Genomic DNA, 25,911 nt, shown 5'->3' with positions numbered 1-25,911 from the left:
TTTTATCTCCTTCGTATTTTTCTTCCAAACTCTTCAAGGTCTAAGGTCTTTCTCCCTTTGTCAGACAGAGAGATACTGCAGTGCTGAGAATGCTGAAGACTGAGGCACCAATGATTTTAAAGGTAATTGTATCCCCTTCATAATAAGGAGGAATAAATCCCCAGAAAATTGAAAAACCTATGTGACTTTCAGCAATCATCCTCTGTAACTGTCTGAGATATGGCATTGGCATAGACCTGTAAAGCTCAGTCACCATCCAAGTTTCTTTCAGAGTGAGTAATCAGAGATTTGTTCTGCATACATTTTAGCTAACAATTGTGTTTGCCAAGAAAATAATTTTTACAAATAGGCAAGTCTTTTTCTCTTGTTAACTTTTTGACAGTAAAAAATTAAAAAGAAGATATTTATATCTTCTGAGGATACTCTTGCTCATAGCAACTGGACTGCTGCAAAACATAAGGTGAAGGAAATAAATAGCAGGTACTAAGAGGTTCTGATGGGGTATGAATGAGTGGCTTACCTAACAACTGTACTCAATATGGTCCTTTCACTTAATTCACAGTTATTCCACTGTGCTTATTATTATTATATTTTTCTATTTTGTTAAATTACAAAATACATATGGACTCAAATACAAATAAAAAAGTCATTGTTACCCCTTTTTTATCCAAAGAAAATGCCAGTATTTGATGACATTGGTTGGTGTCTATGAAGTTCTACAAACATGTGAGACCCCACATTATTTCACTGATTATGGTTCTTCCCACATGCCCAAGACTTTCACCATGCAGCTAAGCACTCTTTTGTTCCCCTCTTATATGTCACAGACAGTAAGTTTACAGTTATATCTGCTATACAGTAAGCTCCTGCATAACCTAAGGACATGCTCTGCATTCAATGTGATACTAATTAAAACATTCTCACAGGCAGCCTAAAACCCTCAATCTTCACAAAAATGCTGTTAATTACAGACTAAGTTGTTTGGTTTATTTGACTGGGTTTTTTTTTTTTTGGTTGGTTGGGTTTTTTGGGGGGGGGGGTTTTGTTGGTTTTTTTTTTAATCTGTGAATAAATATCACTCACTTTAATAGAACTTTCAAACCTTTGCTATAGTTTGGAAGGCAGCCACTGAAATTTTTCAAATACTCTCTTCCATAGGGCTGGGAAGCATTCATGAACTCGGTTTGCCTGCTAACATCTGTGCTAACTCATAAAATTTGGGTTATTTTTGGTCATCTTTTGGAGCAACAGCAATTCTTTTGCTACAACATACATTTAAACTCTACTGTCTATTACCAGTGAAAAAAAGTGCTTCTTCAGTCATGAATTGGGTAAACAGCCCTTCTCCATATAGGTGAGGTCAGTACCTGCCCTCAGTGAAAGACTGAGCAGGAAGTCTTGTTGACACAACAGCGAGCCTGCCATCAGCTTTCAGTAAATACCAAACAACCTATTTACAATGTCTTGTTCTTGTGAGAAGGTAGGTGAATAGTAATTTTGAATACAATTTTAGGAACAGAGCTAATGAGACCTATTTGTTCCATTGCTACTCTGCACATTTATTTAAAAACCACAAATTAACTGCGTGCTGTGACCTCTTCCACAGTACATTGGAGTACACATGTAAAGGCCAGATTGAAACTGTAAGAAAATTATTAGCTTTGTTTTCCTCTAAAAACACAGGGATAAGAGTATACATTAGAGAGGATGGAAAATATGACAGCAAAAAAGTTACTAAGAAAATAAAACTTGCTTTTGCAATATATGCAGTGAAAGCTGAAGTTATTGTTGGTTGTTTTGTTACTTTCATTCTTTCCTTTTCATTGCTTCCTTTTACATGGCCACATTTTTTTTATCACTCACTGCTTCAGAGACAGATGTGAGGGTTCTTCTGTGCTATCTTAAGAGCTTTTTAAAAAACACGTGCTCCTACAATTATAAAGGTAGACATATTCTCACAAACTCAAGTTAAACGACATAGAGTGTCAAAACCTTAAGTTTTCATTGGGTGGAAGAAAGTTGATGCAGGCTTTCTCAATAAACCTTAGAGACAAATGACATGAAGAATGCCTTACAATCCACATCTGCTTTATGACATAGTTCTCTACAAGAAATGCACCCGCAAACACTGATGCTCTTGCCTTGAAGTATTCCTTAGTGTGCCTTATTATACTGAGAATAACCATTACATTGTTCCTATAGAACTTTTTAGAGAAATAGGCCTTTACATAAAGTAAAGGTCTTTTCAATATTTAACTTCATTTGCAGATACATTGTTCTGGTCTTTTCCTCATCTAGTTGAAAACTGTTGTGTTAACAGCTTAAGGCTCATTTTTACAAAGGAAAAAAATGTGTGATCAGAATATTAATAAGAAGGCACTTATTGGGGCACATCAACTTTTCACAATATCTTTACAATAAAGAAAATCTGCCTAGAACTTAGAACAATAATAACAACAGTTACACAAATATAGTTATAGTTCCCAAGCTATATTGTACATGTACACCTTATCAGTGCTTTCTCAGAACAGTCACCATTAAATATTAATAATAGAATAGAAAGTGAAAATTGGGTGGCAACACTAGAATTTTTTTTTTTTGGTCTATCATAACTCTGTATACCCCTTTTAATATATGTGTAGTACAAATTATACATTTATTAACTGTCTTAAATGGAGCATTTTTAAGAAAATGCATGCTCTTCTCCTGTAACAAGTGCTCCTTTGTATGTCCTTAATTATTTGGCTAAAGATAAAAGGGAAGTATGGAGCTGAACCCGAAAGTTCAGAGGCATTATGCACACAAATGGAAAGATGGGTCTTTGGAAACTGTCACAAAGAGAAGACGGCTGTGAAAAAAACAACCAGTTAATACCATTCCTCCAATAGGAAAGGAACAGTGAAGGGACCAACAAAAGACAAAGACATTTCTAAAGGATGACATTGGAAGGCACAATGGCAAAATGAACTTCTGGGAAAAATAGTGAGACACCTGTGAGAGATTTTTCAGATGGAGGGACAAATTCAACTGAGCGCAATGGAAAACAAGAAAAAAGAGATTAACAAATCTGATCTTTGCAAGAGCTGTGGTAACAGTGAACTGGAGAAAAGCTGATGAGTCACAGATGTAAAAGAAAAGCAGCCTGCATTGATCAATGTAATGTGGTAGAAAAGACCTGGCTATGTGCAAAGCAAAAGAAGCTTCCAAAACTTGTATAGAGAAAGTAGCAGTATTTCGATATTTCTTACTGGATAAGGCTCAAAGAACAGAAATGTCTAATACCCAAGTGACAGGAAGGATAGTGATTTTGTTTAATAGTGATAAAGAAGATTCATAGGGAAAGATGAGGAGCACTGGTCATCATCTAATGGGGAAGTGTGCCAGAAGTGGTATCAATGAGAACTGACAGTCCAGACTGGACTGCAAGAGGAAAGTCAAAAACAAACAGGAACAAGGATGAACAACACAAAAATATTGGTTCTTTTTCTGAACTGAACATCTGTTACTGAATTTTTCTGGTGTCCCCAATCTTAAAAAAAATTGTATGGTACTTCTTTACACCTCCTCATTGCCAAAGCATGATTTTCCTTTTTCTTCTTCTAGAAGAAGCTGGGCTTTTCACTTTGTTTAGTTTTGTTTCTTTTTTATCTGCTGTGCAATTTCAATTACTTGCAATAGAGTGAATGCCTTCTTAGGCACCATACTGAAAACTGCACTCTTACATCAAAATAAAGTTTATTCCAACTGAGATGAGAGTAAATGCCACACTAAAATTCACAACCCATATACAACTGACTTATGGAGAAGATGCAAAGAATATTTTAATAATAGTAAACAAATGCAGTGGCATGCCTGAAGTAAATTTCATCATTGCTAATTTGTTTCTTAATAGCTTTTTCTGTTAATCAATACTACCACAATAAAAAAAAAAATCCAATCATTTTCATTATGGTCAAAGCTCTTGAGTTTTTTCTTTTGAAACCTTGTTGAAAAATGTATTCTCCTTCCTCTTTCCTTATTTCTCCACATAATTTTCAAGGCAAAAATTGAAACACAAGTGGAAAGACAGTCTGAGAAGTAGCACTTGTCTACTCAAGAATGTTTTTTAAAACATCCTCTAATCTAAAATTTTTTAATTTTAATTTAATTAAAATCCTCTAATCTAAATTTTTTTTGACCAATATATGTTTTCATGTTGATAACCAATAGAATACATTAACCTTATTTCCTCTTTCATTCAAAATTGAGACACTGCATTAGCACATTTAAAAATAATTCCTTTATTAATTAGACCACAGAAAAATGGTTCAAGCTGTAATAATTCCTGAAAGGAAAATTAACTGGGTATTAAATTATTCCTCAAGCTTCTTATGTACATCGGGCTGTGCAAAAATATTTGCAGTCTTGGTTATGGGTTTACAAATCTACTTTAGATAGCATAATTTATGCTTTATTTAGAAGAAAAGAGATTCATAGGCAACAGCATAAAGAACTGCATAAGGGTATGACTGTGAAGAATGACTTCTGAGTTGAAAAGAAAAGGACTGCAAATATTTTTGCATATCACCATGTACATAAGAAGCTTTTCCTTTCAGGAATCATTACAGCTTGAACCATTTTTCTGTGGTCTAATTAATAAAGGAATTATTGAAATAAATTGAAAGGCAAAGTAGGAAGAAGAAGATTCTGTGGGTACCTTTCTTTTTGTCTTCCAGTAAAGAGTAGTTGATGCTAAAACATGCAATCAGACTTTCCAACTTACACTAAAGGTAACCATGTAACCTATCTTCTGGTAAGCACAGGGCAAAAAAACATGCTCATTTCCAAAGTTCTCTCTCTGCAACCAGCAATTTTTAGGTCAGGGATTTCCTGAGCCAAAAGAAATTATTTTTGTAGAGAAAAGGTGTTTGATGTTCACAGTTCCTCCTCAAATATGAATTACGAGAACATTTCAGCATGCATTCTTCCCACCACACACAAGGAAAGAAGACCTTAATAAGCAGTTCTCACACTCTGAAAAACACGCTCCCGTGCTAGAAAGAGAAGTCTCAGATTGCCTCACAGGTTAACTGTATCCAGAAGGACACAAAATCCATTTTCTCAGAACTGTCTGCCTTACACAGACACAGATGAAGGACAGAGGGCAGGCTGGGAAGTAGGTGACACAGTTTGGAAAGCAAACACGGGCAGAAGTGATCCACCATTCAGCCAACCTGGAGCTTTTCAAGCCTCAATAATGTGACTGACTGACAGCTGCTCAAATCTTTGTGCTGAGCTGAGCAGAGCTCGGGGCTGGCACAAGGCAGTAGTTGCATGAAAATAGTACCAGGCACACAGATGGCCCAAGCCAAAAAAGCAATCATATACAATAGGAAGAATTCTACTGGATCAGGACTTTTGCTACCAGCTTCAATAATGTACCTTAGTATCTGTACAGCAACATTTCTTAGACAAAAGCACACCTTACTTTCTGGCCTAACATATTGATTGATAGTCTGTGCTTCAGTATGGACCTTCTCCCTTCAGTCCTTGCAGTGTCCTTCAGAAAGGAAAACATCACCTCTTGCAGGGTGTCTTAGCTATTAGTTCATGACACACAGCCAGATTCTTTCAAACAGAATCTGCCAAATACTTCAAGGTGTTTTCTGCTCTAGTATTTTCTAGCAGCTTCTACAACAGTGCTATCTCTAAATCTCAACATATGCCTTACACAGGCACATTTACTTGTAAAACATCTTAATGAAAAATAGATTCTCCAGAGCTCAGAGGTCTAAAATCAGGGCCACACACTGGTGAGTCAGTGTGCCTTTCTGCTCCTTCAGAGGACTGCAAGTTGATGGGACTGACAGCTATGTCCTGACATATGCTTTAGTGTGTGGGTTATCTGTATTCTTAGATAGATTTATAAATAGTGCCTTTCTGGAAAGGGACATATGACAGTACAGCTCACTACAGAATTGTTGCCAAGGAACAGACCTGCTCAGAGGAAAATTTAGATCATTTGAATTTCACAAGGTGTTCCATAGAACCAAACTACAGGATATATTTCCAACCCTATTTGAACATCATTTGGAGAAATAACTTATTTTCTAATCAGAATTTCCTAGATTTTTTACTCAAAGAATTATTCAACCTATCGGAAGCAAAATATACAGCAAATTATACGAGGCAAATGAAAAATACAGTAATAAACTAATAAAGAGTGAATTCCTTGGGATCAATAAATCCATTTAAAATAGTTATTGGGTAAAGCAATCATGTGGTTTGTGCCAAAGAGATGCAAGTAAGTAATATCCAATGGGATGCACTCTGCATAGTACATCCCTGGGCTATGATCCTGGCATATAGTCATTTTCTACTGAATGTGGAAAAAGGAGCTATGAAGCATTTCTACATAAAGAAGCCCCACACTTGAAGGATGAAATTATTTTTCTTGTTCCCTTGAAATTCTGCCACTATGATTTAAGCTAGCCCTGCTTTGGATAGTGGATGGATTAGTTAACCTCCAAAGGTTTTTCACAGCTTCCTTTATTTCACAACTCTGTATTTCATAACCTGTGTTGAAAAATCACACACCTGTGAGACTCCATCACCAGTATGAGGTAGAGTTAGATGAAGTAAAAACAAAAATGAAGACTCAGACTAGTTTTGGGAGCTCATTAGTTCTAGCATCAAAGGAAAGTTTACACTGGGGCAAGTTATTTTTGAGCCAAATGCAATCATGTGAATTCACTATGGCACTGCTCAGTGACTAGGTTAGAAGAGGATTTGGGTCATCTGTAAGGAAGCTTCTGACCTGAAATTATTTACTGGAGAGGGTTGTGGGTGGAGAAGTGGGTGTTAAATGATGTAAATGAGAATTTTTAGAGCTGCTAAACAGAAAAATAAAACCTATATCCTTCCCCTAAGGTTCCAAAGAAGAAACATTAAAGTTAATGTGCTTCTTCATGAGCTGCTTCTCACTCACCAGTAAAACACTGCATTTCATTGCTGATGGGACATTTAATCAAAAACACCTTTTATTGTTTTCTTTAAATAGTAATTTCCACAGTAGGAATTTAATTACTATGTGAACCTGTGTGTTCAGGCACTTAAAAAAGAGCTAATCACTCACACAAGCCCACATAGCAGTGGAGTGGAGGATTTTTCCCAGCCTCCCCTCCACTGACACCCAAAAAAGAAAAAAATTCATCAGAAAGTTCTCTTTGATCCCCAGTGTAGGAGGACATCTTTGTCTCACAGTGCCATCATATGACATATACTGAATGGATTGGGTGATACTTTAACAAGGATAAATGATACATGCTCAAAATATTTAAGGGAACGAAATACTGTACAGAGAGAGGGGGAAAAAAAAAAAAAAAAAAAAAGTTTGACCTAAACGTTTTAACCTCAAGAATCAGTCTTCAATACTTTTGCTAATTTTGTAATTTAAGGCAAATATCACATAATTGCCACCACCTAGAAGTTAGCCAGCTCATTTAAGTTAGATTCCTAGACTCCTGTTAAACACAGGAAATAAATAACCTCAGGGCTGAGGGCTGCAATTCTTCATATTCTAAAATTGGCACACAGGAGAAGCTGAATCACTCTCCCCTGAAGCTGTCTAACTCTCCTGGTGGAACAGAGAGAGACATTTAATGGTAAGTTTAACCTGGACACCTCATAAACAGCTAAAGAAAGGTGAGATGAATCCAACTCTCAGCCTGACAAAGTTGACACACTTTTACCTTTCCTTAAAATAAGCTACACTCTTGTGCATAAATCAAAAAAACATACTGGTGTTGATGGATAGGACCCCATCAGAAGATCAGTCTTTTTGTAGAACTGCAGAAATTTATTCAGCTGTTTTAACGTAATGGTCTTTGAATCCAGCCTGCAATCTTTGAAACTGTAAGATGAAATGATCTTTCAATGGCAGTCATGCTTCATCTTTTGACTACAGTACATATTCTTATACATAGATGAAAGTCAGATTGATCTGCTTTGGCAAGAGCTTGGAACCAATCAACAAGGATCATAGTAGCTTTTAAATAGAACCAGTGATCTATAATAATCTTACAGTTTTACTACTAGAAGCAGCCTTATCTATCCTCTACAACAGTGATGTATCAGAGTCTCCACTATTAATGAAACCTAAATTTTTGCCACTGTCATTTAAATCTCTACCACCACAAGTATGTTAACACTTTTTGCATGAAGAGGAGTTACATTTTAAGTGTGTAGTTTCTACTGGATGCTCCAACTTCTTGCAATCAGCACCAAGACCGACATAATCAAGGTAAAAAATTATTAAACTCCCTGCTCCATATGGACACTGTAGACATGACAAAAAAAACCCAAAAAAGTGGGTCGGGTTTTGAAAATGTACCTGTTCTTAAGTCGGGAAAAGTGGAGAGACTACTTCCTTCAGCACTTCTCAGTCTAACAAACAATACAGACAATTTAATTGTTCAAGAAATGACTGGGTGTGGCACTTAGTTCTATGGTCTAGTTGACAAGGTGGTGATCAGCCAGAGCTTGGTTGGACTCAACAATTCAAGAGGTCTTTTCCAACATAAATGATTCTGTGTGATTCTGTGACTGTAATATAGACAAATACCTGAAACACGTCAATGTATGTCTTCTTTTGAAACAGTAAACCAAGGAATGACCACATGAATAATAAAAAGCTAAGAAAACCCCAAGCTGTGTATAAAGAATGAATAGAATTGCAGGCTGTAACAGCTAAAAAATAGTTCGCTTCCTTGTGAAGAAACTTAAGGCACTGCTACCATCATAGAGACTTGGATACTAAACGTGTAACATAACTCTTTCTCATGCTTAAATAAAGGATAAATTAGCCTGTAAAGTAAAGGAAGTTTCCATATGACAGCTGGGACATACAGACACTTTATATCTTATAGTTTCCAATGTTTGAACAGCTCACTGTATCAGATAATCCTTAAGCACCTCACCCTAAAATGATAATGCTGCTGTGTTCCTTTGCTTGTTCACCAGTTTGATTTTAAGAACTGCAATTTCTATAGACTGAACACAAGACAATGTAAGATGATGACAATGATTTCTCCAAAATTTACCCAACTCTTATGTCTGGAGCAAGTCATCACAGCTGGCAACGGCGATTGTATACAAAGGGAAATGAGGCTTTGTGACTGTATGGATCCTATAAACAAGAGACTAAAAGACTTCACCTCGGCTATAATTGGGAAGGGGTTTGTTAATACTCCTTATTGGCCTTTGTACTTCACCATCACAAAGCTGCAGATCTTTGCAGGGAAAGTGATTTTTTTCCTCGTTGAGTTCGAAATACACATTCACATAAAATGATTTTTCTGAAGTCTTTCAGACAGGCAAATCCAGACAGTTATGAATAACTACTTCATACAACAAAGGGAATTAGCACAAAGAGAAAGGCAGCTGGTTTGCACTAAACCAAGGATTTTAGAAAATTATCTAAGCACTTAGTGAGTCTCCTGATTCCTGTATAGACATCACTTCAGCAAGTCAATCAAATGTTCTTCACACCATAAAACAAATCTTAACAAAAGACAGGATCAGAAGTCAGAGTATTCTGTACAGCTCTGTACCTTCACTGAAAATCTAGGTTATAAAAAAGAAATTTGTAAATAAAATTATTAAGGAAATGAATAAGGTGGAAATCTACAAGTAATATCTGATTATTATTGAACATCACGTGTACCATGAATAGAAGAAATATACTATTTCACCGTTTGTTTAGATTGCTTCAGAGAAAATTGTTAACTGCACTACAATTTTAAGAAGACAATTCAGGATAAATTTCAATGTTCTGGTGCTTTCATGGCTAGAAAGATTCTGATCTTATTTTCAAGAAATGAGCAAATTAAGGCCTGATTATGTCAAGAATATGACAAAATCCAAACAGAGACTAACTATTCTCAGATGAAAGTGAATCACTAACGGGAAGGAAAGATTTCAATGTTCAGTCTAATGACTTTCCTTTATTTCACTTGATGATCTCTCCCACTGTGCCTTACACTCATCCCTCTCTCAGAGACACAGAAAACAAAGCATGGCAATACATACAGTTGTTTCTGGCTTGTAAATTCTGCAAAAAATAGCAATTCTAGTGCATATATTATAATAATTCCTTTTATGTAGTTTATGCACTTTGCAACTGCAAAAATTCAAACATGTATATGCTAAACCTAGACCATCTCTGCCCATCTTTACCAACTTTTATCTAATTTTTTACTAATTTTTATTTCTATAATCCACAAACATACAGACAAAAATTAAGCATACTTATGTTATTATTTGTGTAAGACCAGAAAAGAAGGCCAGAGACTTTAAATCTCAATTATCCTTGCATGTTCTTTTGAAAATGAAAAACTAGTCTAGTTTGGGAGGCAGTAGAAGATGACAGTATGGCATATCTACAACTTCTTTGTTTGTCACTGCTCTCCAGCCAACCTTTAATGACACTAACTGGGTGCATTTGGCTGCTGAAGGGCACAGATCCCCAGCCCTAGATTTTGCTTATCCATCATTCTCATCATCATTGCTTGCTTTTTTCCTGCTGTTACTCCTATCTGATTATGCTTCATTTGAAACTTTTCCTGTCAAATTCTTCAACCAAGAAGTGGGTGAAGAATCTCTCCTGGTGCAACCTCTGCTGTCAAGTCCTTTAGCTCTTAGTCCCATTCTTTACTCCCAAATGCATGCAAGATGTGTTTTCATGAAAAGAACCCCTTTATTTCCTGGTACCTTGTTCTTTAGCAGTGTGTCTCTGAGAGGAAGATGAGTGGGAAGATTAAATCATGACAATTTGATAAATTTTATCTGTATTCAACTTGAGTTGAAAATTGTGGATAAATGAAATAAAGTAGATGAAATCTCACTCATAGTTGTGTGTAATAAATAATATTCAGCATAACTTATTTTTATTTATTGTATTTGTTAATGATCTGCAACAAACAACATGCAATTCAAGTGAACAGATTCCACAAACTGAATGCATCTAGAAACATACTCTGAACTAAAAATACACAATTCAAAAGAGAAAGCTGGGAAATTCTGAATGAAGACCAAAATGAACTTGAGATAGCTTGCAGTCTTGCCACATGAAAGAAATAATCTGGGGTTATGAACATCATTTGACAACTACAGTTCCTCCCTACAGAATTCTAGTCAACTTCACCAAGCCTATTAAGTTAAAACCTAGGTACTGTCAACTGGTGTGCTTTCTGAAAAGATCAAAAATCTCTTCAGAAAGGATTTGATCAGAGAGAAACTAAAAATCTGTAAATACTTGCAGCTTGGCTAATTATTACTCAATAGGAGAAGCGTTATAATCATCTACAAGTATGTGCAAGATGCTAATATCAAAGAGGGACATATGGGGACACAACTAGAAATAATATAATTTACGTGAAGACACAGGTGAATATCCAGCTTCTCTAGGCCTAAATAGACTGCAGTGGCAGTGACAGGTTCCTGAGGTAAATGTGCTAAGATACATCATTTCATTACAGCACTACTGAAACACTGAAACACTGGAAAACATGTTGTGAGAATGTTGACAGGAAGATGGACAGGATGCATTAACATATGTGTGTCTTTTCTAACTCTAACATCATACTGCATTGAAGGACAACTAATTAAAAAGTGGTGTTACATTTGAGGGTTGCAAATGACTGCTGCAAAGTCTGTTTTCCTGTCATCCCTAAGAACAGATGGGGTGGGAGAAATATTTTTTAATGTTCTGAAACCACTTAAAGAAACAGAATTTTGAATTTCAGTTCAAAGAGAAATTAAATGTACCTTGGTTCACATTGTCTTTAGAAATGACTAAAACTAAAAAAAGGAAGACAGCAGCTGTGTTGAATCGATTTTACTTATGCTATAAACTCAGATACTTAACTTCCTTTTCGTAATAATCACACAATGCTCAATGATGAATGTCAACAACATACTTTGCAGTATCAAGTACACACCAGAAACAGCAAAACAGTGTAAGCTTGACAGAAAACGTAAGTTTTTAGACAGTCATCCTTTCATGGTGGACTGCCAGTTCTGTTAATACACTGTAATCATACCTAGTCATGTTATTTTGGCATTGGTCTGTTTCTCATCACAGATGATCACAGCTAAGCTTCCTGTGGATAACTACCAAAACAAACTCTTTCACAGGAAATACTTTGGCTGTTGTACATTCAGCCTCCATGAGAATGACACAAAGAATCACCTCACTAAAGGGCAGCAACCTCCAAAGTACAACATAGCTACATACCTCATGGTTTTGAAGCACCTGCCCCAACTGCCCCTATTTACTTAACATTGCTTCAGTTTACAAAATGGCTTGCCCTGCGTGGACTAGAAACCTGTCAGAGGAAATTAAAGCAGTAGCTCTTCTCAAGATGTACACCAAAGTTAAAATGAACTCTTACGGGCATATCAGGATGTAAATCAACATTTGATCTTTCAGATCTGTAGAGGCATTTAATATGGTAGAGGCATTTAGTATGAGGAAGAAAAATCATTCCAACTAAAAATGTCAAAACACAGTAAGTACAGATACAAGTACAGATGCAAGGGCCTCAGCACAAATTCCATTGATCCACCAATCCTTTTCTGTTGCACTGACCTACTTGAAGAGCTGGCACAGTTATTGTGTCAAGAGTAACAGGGGCAGCAGCAAAACTAGCTACCTTTGATAGTAAGGCTTTTCAAACCTGTGATCATGAATTAAAAAATTTAGTTCCTAAAATTCTCATCAGTGACGGACATTCTATAACAATAAATACATTACAAAGTAAATAATTTATGGTTCTATTAGAAATGTTCAGCACTGAAATGTAAAATGAAAACAAAGACATCTTTAATTAGAGTGATAAGGCTCATGAAATTAAGAGATTCACTTACATAAAAATGCTGTAGATGATCCTTGAATGAAATTAGTCAAAACATATTTAAGATTTCTCATTGAAAAAGTGTTTTAATCCCAGAAGCTTCCCACTTTAAGGTTTGGCTTCATACACTTCAAAGCTGTAGCACGTTAAATTCCAATTACTTCATAAAAGGTAGGCAGTGTGTGTACAAAAGATACTTGCAACAAAAGACTGCATTATGGTGTGTCTCAGAGCTCATTATAAAGCAGCTACTACAGTGGTCTGTGTCTGATAAATCAGCGCAATTTTTCTTCATTTAGTGTTACTTAGAAATTGATCTTGGTTTGTAAGCAAATTCAGAGAATCCTAATTTACTTCTAGTAATCCCCATGGGAAAGATGAATAATCTCCAGACTACAATGTTCCACAGACATCATTCCCTATCATAGAATTGTGGGAAGAGTAATGAAAACTCTTTTGCTTTTCTTTGAAATAAATTAATTATTTTATATAAAAATAAACAGAAGCTTTCTTCAAATCAGAAACCATCCAAATTCATGCAGCTGAACCCAATATTGAAATTTGAGCAAACAAAAGCAGACCTTCTCCTTTAAGGTGTGCATGTTATTAATGTCTTTCTAAATCACTGAACTGTGTATCTCAACAGCCATGCACTTATTTTTACTAATTATGCTTATGTGTGAAAAACTTGCTAACAAGGAAGTACACCTTCATATTAATCACAAGGAAATGTTGCCAAGCAAACACAAGTTCCTTGTATCTCTAATTTCTACCACACTGAGAAAGGCTATTTTTAAATGTGAAATACCTTTAAAGCTATTACCTGCACTATACATTTCAGTGAGACAAGCAGACTCCAAGCTGTGTTAAGATAAGCTTGTTCAGATCTGACCCAATATAGCCACAGAACACAGCACTGCTGCTGGGTCAGTCCAAGGAGGACTGTCCTGACACAAACCATGGCAGTGTTCAACACCCATAAAGCATTGTCAGAACATGACAAATGAAGAGCAATGCCTTTCCAGCCTTCCTTGCTTCCAACCAGCTCTGAGTCTTCTGAGGCAAAAATGTACCACCTTCTGCTGCATTCCATGTCCTGTGATGCCCTCACCAGATTGTTATGGCTGCTCAAACTAACTGGAACAAACCTGAGCAGGTAACTCTGATGTTCGCCTGTCCCTTAGTTCCAGTGTATTTCTGGTCATCTTTCTTTGCAGCGGATTTTTCAAAGGATTTCTCAAATGTTCAAAGGATTGAAGAAGGGAGTTTTTTTGTAACCACCAGGCACTACTTGATGGCAGCTTATGTGACTGCAGGTCCTCTTTCCTTGGTCTGCTCTCCTGGCTGTAAATATAAGGTGACAATAAACTAAACCTGACCTCTAACTCCACTGTAAGAGTCCCTTTTCTTCCCCTCTATATATCCTCAACTTTATTTAAATTAAGTACTTCATTACACAATTAGCAAACAATGAATTTTTAAATATTTTTCGTAAGAATGGAATCACTTCTGCTTGGCCTGGAGAAATCTGGAAACCTTCCCCAAAAATGATTTGTAGAAGTAACAGTTTTGAAAATGTGCCATTTCTATGGAGGTCACAAGTGGTGCTTCTGATGCCACCTTGGTGCAGTCCTAGAGAGTTTAAAACAGAAGGTAGCATCAAAGCACATGATTTAGCTCACTGCTCTTCCACCCAGCGAGCCCTGTGCTGACACCCACAGCTGACAGCACGCTGCAGCAGAACTGGATTGCACACAGCAGTGTTCAAACCTTGTTAGTGAACTCTCACTGACTCAGAAGATGCCTGGAAAAGGATTTGGGTCAAAGGCAGTGCAGGACAGCAGAGGGCAATGCAAGCTGGTGAGTAGACAGTATGCTGTGAGATGCTTAGGACAACTGGATTTAAGGAGAACAGCACTTGGGAAGAGGGATCTGTGTTAGTTAAGACTGTGACACAAGACAAAACACAGGCCTTCCTCAAGGCATTCATGGCAAGGACAATACATGTTTATCAATACTAAGCCACAGTGATCTTAAATGCTGTAACTACTGAATCCTAAAGGCCATATCCAATATTGTCTAAGCAGGACTACATGGAGCAAAAGAGAATCTTGCTTATAGAAAGTGACTTAAAACCAAAATTCAAGACAAGATGAAAGGAAGGGAAGAGGAGGAATGTGGAGCAAAGGGACCACTGACAATTAAGTTCTGGCATGCTAAGCACATAGTGAAACATGGCAGCAACAGAAAAGGATGCACAACTGTTTTTAATGCACCAGTAAGAATTCCAGATGTGTCACAGTATCCATGGGAAAACTGTAATTCCTCTAGTAGTACTGGATTATAAAGGTATCAACTTCAACTTTTTTTTTGGATGAATTAGTTCATCCAAACTAATGAGAGAACACAAGTCACACTGTCATTTTGGAACCCTGTCCAACTAAATTGTCAATATGCTCAGGAAGAAGTTGCATCTGGATTATTTATAACATTGTCATGAGAATCTAAGGCACACCAGGAGATGGGCTTAGCAATGTTTGCAAACAAAGTGAATTCAAGTGAATGCTTTATACAGATGACAACCCCATATTCACACACACATAGACACACATCCTACTGAGGAAGCCTCAGTTACAGTTAATATTTGGTCTTTGCTGGTGTTCTTGGAAAGGAAGCAACAGAAAAACTGGCATTACAGACCTCTCAGAAATTTCCACAAATTTCAGTGCTTCCTACAGCCTGTAAACCTGCTATTCAGTTCATATGCATGCAGATTTGCTGTTTGGAGATGTTTTTCCTATTGGCCTTTTGCTCCTTTTCCATTTCTGTGGAGGAGAGAAGAAGAACTTTCAGAAAGCCAACAGGGTTCCATATTGCTTTCTGGTCTTCAGAAGACCAAACTAAAAGCACTTATGTGGTACAGTTTGGTCAGCTCCAACAGAGGCATTTACAATGCGATTTTTTGGGGTTCACATGCCCACTAAGCATACAAGGCATTCTGAAACATGCATTTATTTCCCACTTTCCAATTTCTCAAAAAAACCTTTTTTGATTCTTCTTGCAAATCACTGTTTAAAGCTTAGATTTCATTTTAATATTAGTTTTATGTGGGCTGTGCAAAGATGATTCTTGCTGTTAGGGTTAGCAAGAAAAACATTCAGTTTCATACACATTGTGGTTTTTAAACATCTTTTCTGAGAAAAAAAAAACTGAAGTGACAAAACAATGACAGGCTAAAGAACAGCCATTATCCTGTTTGGGGCTTAATGGTACTCCCTCATAGGGAGTGTGTGACGTTCACATTCTTCTAATGTAAGTCATAGAGGCTAACCTTGGTTTTCCTCACTCCCTTTAAACACTGGCTGCTCTTAATAACTTTTAGTCTCACCAGAAATCCTAATCTATTAAAAAAAAACAAACATAAAAAGTCATGCATTTTACAGTAAAGCTTGGTTTAATATGAGCAAGAAATTTCACCAAAAACAAATGGAAAAAGAAACTTCAAGTGGCTCTTCTTGCTGAACTGTCAAAACCCGCAACAAGCATGAAACACACCCACCCCACACTTCTAAGTGAAGGGAAGGGGAACCCTACACTACCCCTCTCCAGGGTGCAATGCCTAGCCTCACTGAAAACCAGACTGCAAACTCTGAACTGTCTTACAGATTGCAGTTTGTAGAGCATGGCTCCCTAAGTTTGTGAAGACGTAGCTGGAGATACAGTTCTACTATGGAAACAGCCTTCCTCCATTCTGCAAAGGGTACATTTGCAAACAATCACACTGACTCTGAATGGCTGTTCATTTCTTTTTAGTCATCAACAGTCAGACCAGAAAACTTATTCAATGTGTTCACAAGGGAACAAATCTTAGCAAAATTAATCTCATCTCCTGTAAACAATAGCTTTCGTGTGTGAACAAGAGTAGGCTTTATTATTTAGCTATTTGCCATTCATTCTCATGCCTCAAAAGCTTTTCTTCTGTCCAGAGAGCAAGAACATCACATAATTTAGGTAACCAAAACACACAATACAACAAATGGCAAACATCAAGGAAGAGCTCATGAAAAACAAAAAGGCTAAAAATTCTTTGGCAAATGCTCAAAAGTAATGAAAGCTCTGAGAACAGTAGAAGGATGTTATAGTCTCCTCAATATTTTTATGACAAGCAATTTCATAAGCTTCCTATGAGTCTGTTGAGGAGGAAATGGCAATGTATAAACAAACCATGAAGACATGGTCTCGTGGTGGACTTGGCAGTGCTGGGACAAAGGTTGGACTTGATGATCTTAAAGATCTTTCCCAACCTAAACGATTCAATAATTCTATGATTCTATTCTATAAAAATTCTGTAAAAACCACACTGAAATAGATACCATGATCTCAGTCGCTGCAGACAGAATTTTTGTTGCTTTTGTTATCTGAGCTATCCTAGCTATTAAAGTCATTCCTTCAGAAAAAGGAGATGACATTTAGTTGCTGAGATCTGTGACTAGGAACAGGCAATAAATTAGATAAAAAATGTAAGAACAACTGTACTGAATCAGACGAAAAGACCATCTAGTCCAGTACTGTGGCCTTGGAAGCAGACATAACAGAGAGCTCAGCATGCAATGGATGGTACCCTGGAGACAAATGGGGTTAAATGAAGGACTCACTGAAGCCTTTGAAGATTTTTTTCCTAGTTATAATAGAAAAAAGATCCCAGGGAGTGCCAAACAGGATGCAATCATGCTTTGTTCTCACTGAGGTTTAAGAAAAGTGAGACTGTAAATTTGAACATCAAATAGCTTTCTAAGAGATGTGAAGTCTTGTGATAAACACACACAGATATAAGCCCTCTGAGTTTGAACTCCATGTCATCTTTAATTTTTACCTTTGAAAAAGTCATTATTCACAGTGAAAGGAGGCTGATATTTTGGAGTTATAAATAATGAAATTCTCTTCATCCTACAAAAATACCTAGTCCATGCTAAAATTAGCATGTATTGAAATTAAATTAATTAATATTTCAGAGTTTATACAGGAAAAGGGTCACTAATTTTCATGTTGTATTGGTGAATATAAGCTAAGAATAACCACTATGAGCAAATTCTTGAAGACAAATAGACTTGTAACATAGAGAAGAAACTATTCAGTCTTTCTATATTTATATCCCTTTTAGTATCTATGAACTGATGGTCAGAAATGTCAGTTTCTCCTCAGAAAATTCAAGTCTGAACAAAGGTAGCTAAATGCAAAAGATTCTCTACTCAAGTAAAAGGACTTCAGTTCATCTCCCAAACCACTTACATATATAAATGTGTAGGAAGCTAAACTAGGTTTGAACTAGGTTTTAAACCATAGGTTTAAAATTATCTATAAACACCGGACTGTATTTGATTAAATAAATAGTAATTTTGGTCAAAAAGACATCTAAATAATGAAGCTGTTCTCTAAGAGTTCAAGCAACCAGTGTGCTGTGAGATGATCACATTTTTCAAAACATTATAAGGAAGGTGCAGTAATCAAGATAGCCTATACAACCAGGTCTGTAAACTGGGAAAGACAAAAAAGCATACACAGATGCAAAGCGAAATAACAAATAAATAAAAGATCAAAGTCCTATAACCATGGACTATAAATACAATTTTTTGAGTATACTTTAAAGTAGGTACTTTAAAGGTTTGAGTGTGTAGTGGTTTTTATTGTCTTACTTGAAACGCCACCCTGATGCCTGATTTTCAGACCAGAAGGCTCAATTATTTTCTTAGTACCATAACACCTTGAGATCAGAGCATTTACTAAAAAAAACAAAACAACAAACCACAGAAAAACTTACTGGAATAACAGGGAGATATATGCATCATTTCATATTACATATTTGCTGTCATAGTCAAGAAAAAGACAAGACGTCTTCAAGTTAAGGTTTTTTAACAGTCTGCTTCCTTTAAGTAAATCATATTGATGCTCCCAAAGGAAACAATAGCTATAATTCTGCAAAGTGTTGTTTGTGGCTACAGAGTGGGCAACACAATGAAGAAATGACAATAGTAAAGCAGTAAGAAGAGCAGTTAGTCCCTTTTCAAAGAACTATACGGCTGACAAAAAAATCTGCCTATTTTTAGAATTCTTTTTCTTCTGGCAAAGGTTTTTACTAATTCTTTTCATCAATTTTTTAAAACGCAGCACAAATGGACCTACTACAAAGTAAGCTGTCACAGAAAGAAAAACAGGTGTTCTACAGAGAGATGATAGAAAGACAAATTTTCAGGAAAGCACATAGAGATTCAATTACTCACCTTCCATTAAATTTTTTGTAAGAGGTGTCACTACTTCTACTGAAAAGTGAAAATACATGCTGTTGTAAAGAACATGTTATGTCTCCCAGGTGAACTTTTTAATGAAATTAAATTTTATGAAATTTTAACAATGTAAACCTATCATCACAGTACCTGGGCCAGAATAACTAGAGAGCTCAGTAAAGTCTGGATCTGTGTGGCTGAAAAGGAAGCAGCCTTGCTGAAAGGGTACTAGTAGACAAGCTGGCAGGGTCAGCACTGCACCACTGCAGCAACAAGGGCAGACTGGATCCCAGGCTGCACCTGCAGGGGCATTGTGGCAGAGATGGAGATGTCATCAACCCACTCTGCTCAGCCTCTGTCAGAGCACCATGCCCAGGGCTGGCTGCACTGCTCAGGAAAGACACAGACAAACCGGAGTGTCCAAAGGAAAAGCACAAAGATGATCATCAGGCTGGATAATCTGCCCTTTGAGGGAAGCCTGAAGGAGCTGTGCCTTTTCTCCCTGCGGAAGACACCTAAGGGAGGAAACTCATCACAGTATTCCAATACTTAAAGGGCAGATACAAACAAGACAGAAGGTCTCAGAGGACACACGGACATGACAAGTGGTGATAGGTACAACTTGCACCAGGAGAGGTTTCATCTCAGCATAAGAAAGAGATTTTTTACAGAGAGAACAATCAATTACTGGAACAACATCCCTAGGGATGTGGTGAAGTCCCAATCAGTGGAGGTGTTCAAGCTGTCATTGGACAGGGTGCTCAATAATGTCATCTGGGCACAAAAGACCAGCTGATGTTCTGAAATCCTTTCCAACCTTAAAGGTTATTCAATGATTTTGTGATTTTCGATAATTATGCTCTAATAATTTTTTGTCATTTTGGATATTAAAATAATGATGAAAGCTTTAACCAATATTAGAATATTTAGCTAAATTTCAAGAATTATCTTTTTTATCTAGGAAAACTATATCTCAGCAAGAGATTATCCAGGGCTTTTGCTTTATGGCATGGAGATTTTGCAGGAGGGTAAAATGAGATCTCAGAAATACATTTCTTCCCATCTTCCTTCTCAGAGTTGATTCTTTTCCTGAAATGAAGTTCCAAAGCTAGACAAAAATTGTCTTCCTTCAGGATAATGATCACTTCGACCCCTCCAAGTTCTGCCAGGTGGAGAAATCTTTGTACATTCTAATCGGCTTTTCATTATACCACTTTCCCCTTTCTTTTTATTGATGCAATCAAATAGGTCACATGGTAGGACTTAACATCCTCAGATTATTTGGGCCTTGTTTTTCCTACTCCTCCATTAAAAACTAGTATTTTTGCCTGTCCTCTCTTTTTAAAATACTAAAGCAAAACCAAAATCCAATATAAATACGGAGACTGTTTTGCTAAAAAAAAAGTTCAAATTATTCAATATAAAGTCTCTGAAGAGGATTATTTGCATTGACTTACTTTTACCCTAGTTTAGATTTAAAGGAAGTATTTAAACAGAAAAGGCTGTCGCAAATCCCTCGGAAGTATTGGCAATTTTTCCAAAATACTCTATGTCTCATATGAAAGGAAGCTGAAATACCATGGAACATTTAGTTTATGGATTTATTTATGACAGGAAATGCATTCTTCCTTAGGGAACTAAACTATTCTGAAACTGTTGAACAATGTTGCTGAACTTTTCAGCTTCAAACAGAAGGCCAAGTATAATCCTCCAGCACCCACCCCCCATCTGAACTGTTCACTCAAATATAGCACAGTGTAATGACTCACTGTTTAGCTCAGAATAATGACAACAGTTATGCCATGGGGATTTTTAACTGGTGCTTTAAACTGCAGGCTTTGACTTTTCTTCTCTGAACTGTGCATGTTGGAGAGAATGGGGGAAGCCAACTCATGAACTGCCATTAACAAATGCACTTTCTTCCTCTTAAACTTGCAGAGCAGATGCTGGCAGCTGCTCCTAAAAATGCTGTAACTGTGGGTGCCAGAGTATTGAGCCAGATCTGCATAAAGGTTAACATTTCTACAGGATTACCCAGTGAGGCTGAGAAAGACACTGATCTCCATGAGACAACCCACAGGCAGCTCCTCTGGGACTCAGTACAAGCCTTTGCTTGTAATTCAGGGTCAGGAAAGAGAAGGAGAATCAAGGTGCTCCTCCTTGCAATGTAAAAAAGCTTTTCATCTTTCTACCAGTGAGCATAATCCTCCCAGAAAAATTACATTAAAGGGACAAGAGAACTAATAGGTCATGGAGCGGGGAACAATGCCCTACAAATATGTAGTGGAAGTCATGCAGTATAAAGCACTGCAGGCAGATCAGCTCTATTTTTTTTGTTGTTTTTGTATTTCCAGATGCACCTTATCCAAAACTACTCATGCAGTAGTAGACAAGGGAGAGGGGAGAAGGGGTAGATGGGACAAGGCTCTTTTTTGAATCTTTTTCTCCAGGAGCTTTGTTAGCACTGTCACCTAGCCCACAGATGCCCAAGCTGCATTATCCAGGAGTATGTGTTACTTTTGCACACTGTAAGGCTGCTGCAGGTATAATCTCCTTCTTCTGGGGGAGGGTCAGACCAAAGGATGAAGTAGATTTGCCCTATTCATTGCCAAAACATACACTTTATGGTAAACTGTGACTCCAGATAAAGTAAACCATTTGGATTAGGTGCCTGAATTGTTGGGACCCTTGGAAGAGAGACAGAAACTGGGTATCATATTATTATGACTACTTAATGGTAGCTCCAAAGCAACATATTGTCCAGGTTAGAAAAGACAATGTACATAACTGAGATTACAACAGTAAATAAATATCTCCAGCCCTGGACAGAACAGGTTTCCTTATTTTCATGCAGGCAAACCACAAATCAGATGTTGACAGCTCGGTCACTGAAGGGAGAGGCAGATGCTGTAGCAAGGCAGCACAGGGCAGCAGCTGCCTGACAGCATCTCAGCAATTGAAAACACAGACACTGAGGCAGCAACCACCTCTACAGCTTCAAAGGGCATGGCATTTTCATCTCTGCATCTCCCTCTGAAGCCTCTGGGATCACCTGTGCCTATTAACCCAGTGAGGTAGCAATTCAAGCCGAGCATTTTCCAGTCATGCTTACTGCATAAAAGCCAACCAAGCACTATTTTTATGCATAGTCTGTGATGTTTCTCAGTGTATTACTGCTTATCTTCTGTGAGTCCTTGCAGGTTAGTGTGTTCTCATATCACTACTTTTTTCAATTTTCATGTAATGTTTTTCATCTCTTCTCCATCTCAGGAGATAAGAAAAAATACTCTTGTAGTATAGTGGAAACCCGACTTTAATTTTTATATGATGGGAAAAATACCAATGGAAGAAGAGAACAAACATTTAGGACTTAGGAGAAATAAAATTTCAGCAGTCAGCTACGCTGGATTCTCTAACCCAATTCTTTAAATATTCATTAATTATTTCAAATTTTATGTTTCTATTATATATAAACATATAATATCATTACACATTCTGCAATTATAACTTTAGATTTTTGTCTATTCTTCCCTTCATAAAGATGCAACAATATCAACCTTTTGAAATGCTGTATACACCACTGATTAAATTATTTATTCACCTGGTAGGTTGTGTTTCTATTGTCATTATTGCTTACTTTTGTCTGAATAAAGAGTTGATGTAAAATTACAACAAAAAAAAGCACATAGAGATTGAGAGAAGCACATTGAGATTGATGAGAAAATTTCAGCTTCAGCATGGCAGTTCTCTACTGACTGTAACAGTCAAAGCCAGAAAGTAAAGTTCTGGCAGCTGCAAAAAATGTCCCAAGCCAAGCCCAGAGGCAAAACTGTATCACAGGGTATCTTCCATCCTAGAGAAATGAGAATGCAGAGGTCTTTTTCCTCATAAAGAACACAAGTTCAATGCTTTACTCTCTTTAAAGTTCTGGGGTTTTTTTTACCCGGGGCACTGTCCCAGTAACTATTGGCATTTAGTACTCTGAAGTGACTTTTGATCTATGATTTAACAAAATCTGGTCGATATGCCCGATAATTTGTTTTTTATCATAAAGTATTCTCAGCCAAAAAGTGTTTTGTATGGAAAATTCCCAACCAGTTCTACTACTAGCCAGACATCTGGAGTATTAGTTGGAGGCGTTTGTGTCTGGAATGACTGCTGAACCGTGAGAGATGTCACACCATGACCTTAAAGCTAACCCCACAACACAGCTGCCTATCCTGCAGGGATATAAACCTTGAAATCCTTGCTGGTTTTCCCTGTGCATGTACTTATAGCACCAAGAGGAGGAAATCAAAGTATCTGCTTGCTCTGAGGCACCAGAACAAAGTAACAAGCTAGATGCAGCCATCACAGCAAGGTTTAGTCTCCCTTAAGGACTGAATTACAGAGGTATTATTCACAGCTAGATCTATATACTATGACTCAAGGAGCTGTGAACATGTAGTAATCACTGTGAACTCATGAACAGTGGGAAAGTTGAAAAGGTGCCCTGGGTACCCTGGCTTCCACAAGTATGCTTCATCTCTGCCATAGGGACAAGAATAGATGGAATAGCACTTGCACTTCCTACTTGCTAGAGACAGAATGTCAGAGAACAAATGCCATGAGAGGAGAATGGCCAGCTTTAATGACAAAATCTCTTCTCAGCTGATCCTCACATTATTAATTAGCTCCTTGCTTGTCTTTTAAGTCTCACGTTCCCAGCAGTCATTAAAAAAAAAATATCTTCATAGCTTTCAAGTTAACTCAAGTTGGGCTTACACAGAGTTGCCAATCCCACCTCTGCCTGGGCAGGTAGACCCTTATGTTGCACACAATCAAGTCCCTGTTGCTTTGAAAATGTACCTTTGGCATCTACTGCAGACTTTACCTAAGAACTGAAATGTGTACCATCTGAAAGAATGGCCAACCCTTCGGGAAACTTCCCTCTTCAGCAGACTAAGCACCAATATAAATTTTTCAGACCAGATTCTTACACAAAGCTGCTGCTGTGCACCCACTAGCCATATAAACCCCACTTTGCCCACTTTGCAACACACAGTAACACTGGTCCTACAGTGGGTATAACACACGACCATATTTGACAAAGTCCTTCAAAATAAAAGAAGCTGCAAATAATGGATGTGGTTTTGGGCTTTTAATTGTCATTATTAAAATTACACAAAAGGAAGAAGCTGAGTGAAAATGACTGGAGGGCTGAGGAAAGTGAATTTTCCCTTAGAGCAGTATAACAAAATTTGCAGTTTCCCACACTCCTTGGGAAATGTGCTTCAATCAGCTCCTCTCATTTTGCATTTCTAAAGGCACTGGGCCAAACTCAGGAAGTGCAATCATGAACTATCCCACGTCCAGGGAATCATCACCAGGGCTGACTTTGCCTTACCATCTCCCAGGCAGGCTTTCAAGAAAAAGTACCAAGCTTCCCTAACATGAAGATCTGAATGCTCCCCAAAGCTGTCGTGATACTCTAATGCTGGTAAACCTGTGAAACTACAAGTTCTCCAAAGTCTCTTAATGCAAAGGTTTCTTTTGTGCAACTGTTTCTGATTTTTTCTTTCAACACAAGGATATTTCTAATTTCAAGTTCTGCAGGCCAAAATAAGATATTATATACCTTCTAGAGTCTGATGTAGACATTAGGTACAAGGCGAAGTTGCTAGGAGACCACAGATGGAGCAAGGAGCATTGCAGTAACGCAGCAGCTTTTCACACAGGGCTGATGAGAATGCCTGCATCAGCAGTCAGCCCTTCACAACTTAAAACAAACCAGACAACCTTTTGCTGCTTACGTCAAGATGCCCATTTGGATAGAACCATTAAATTGTTATAAAACCAGCATACCACAGCCTGAATAATAAGCAAGGCAAGAAACACTGAAAAGGATTACACAGACAACATTTGCTACTCTCTCTCACTGTTTTTGGGAACAGCCCCTTCACTTGGAAAATAAAAATCCCATTTATACAAACGAATGTTGGTACTTCCTACTTGGGTCCTGGACCCGAGTGGCGTATCACTGAAATACAAAGGGGAATACTTAATGAACCAGCAGAAGATGCTATGCATGTTAAAATTCATTGCCCATTTCCATGTTCTTTAGAAAAATGTGTCACTCAGTGTGGCCATAAGCCATTACAATCCACAATTTTGACTCTTCTGTACCCTTACACAAGTCAGAGTTCATGCCAGTTAAAATCTACCACTTGGCAAGCAGAGATTACAGGTTTATCAAACTCTGGCTTTCATTGTTTCAGTCATCGTGATCACAGGTATTTAAATAGACAAGATAAACCAAAACTAATGCAGTTGAATGGAAGTAAGGTCATACATCTTAGACATGCTAAATTAATGGTTCTACCCATAAAGCTTTATTTGTTACCTATATATGGAAAGTTGAAGTATAGAAAGTCTGGATCGCATCTAAAATTCAAATGGAAAAGCTGTGACTGACCAAAGTTGTGAACCTCTGTTTCAGTTCAGCTCCTTCCAGCAGGATCATCCATCCTGAGAGGTCATTCACTGCTGACAAATAGTAATTCATATATTTCATTATAAAGTAGACACTGCAAGCATGTCAGATGAATACAGACTAAATTTACTCTCTTAATTTAAGAGGGAGCTACAGTAACAAGTTTAGCCATACCTGTTCACACTGTCAGTGTTTGAAATTAGATTATGTTAATGACTACACTGTTTGAGTGCAGCCTACAAATCCAATAATAAAATAGCTTTGG

At 37.3% G+C, this 25,911-nt stretch overlaps 1 protein-coding gene across 2 annotated transcripts in view; it reads right to left on the bottom strand.

Moving 5' to 3' along the window:
* Nucleotides 1-25,911, bottom strand: part of GUCY1A2 (guanylate cyclase 1 soluble subunit alpha 2) — a 133,844-nt gene that overhangs the window by 10,093 nt on the left and 97,840 nt on the right. The gene's annotated exons all lie outside the window — the stretch shown is intronic.

The sequence above is a fragment of the Cyanistes caeruleus genome, chromosome 3 (genome assembly GCF_971803275.1).
Source record: "Cyanistes caeruleus chromosome 3, bCyaCae1.hap1.1, whole genome shotgun sequence".
Classification (NCBI taxonomy): domain Eukaryota; kingdom Metazoa; phylum Chordata; class Aves; order Passeriformes; family Paridae; genus Cyanistes; species Cyanistes caeruleus.
Note: the sequence above shows the minus strand (reverse complement) of the source record. Positions and strands in the feature narration are given on the sequence as shown.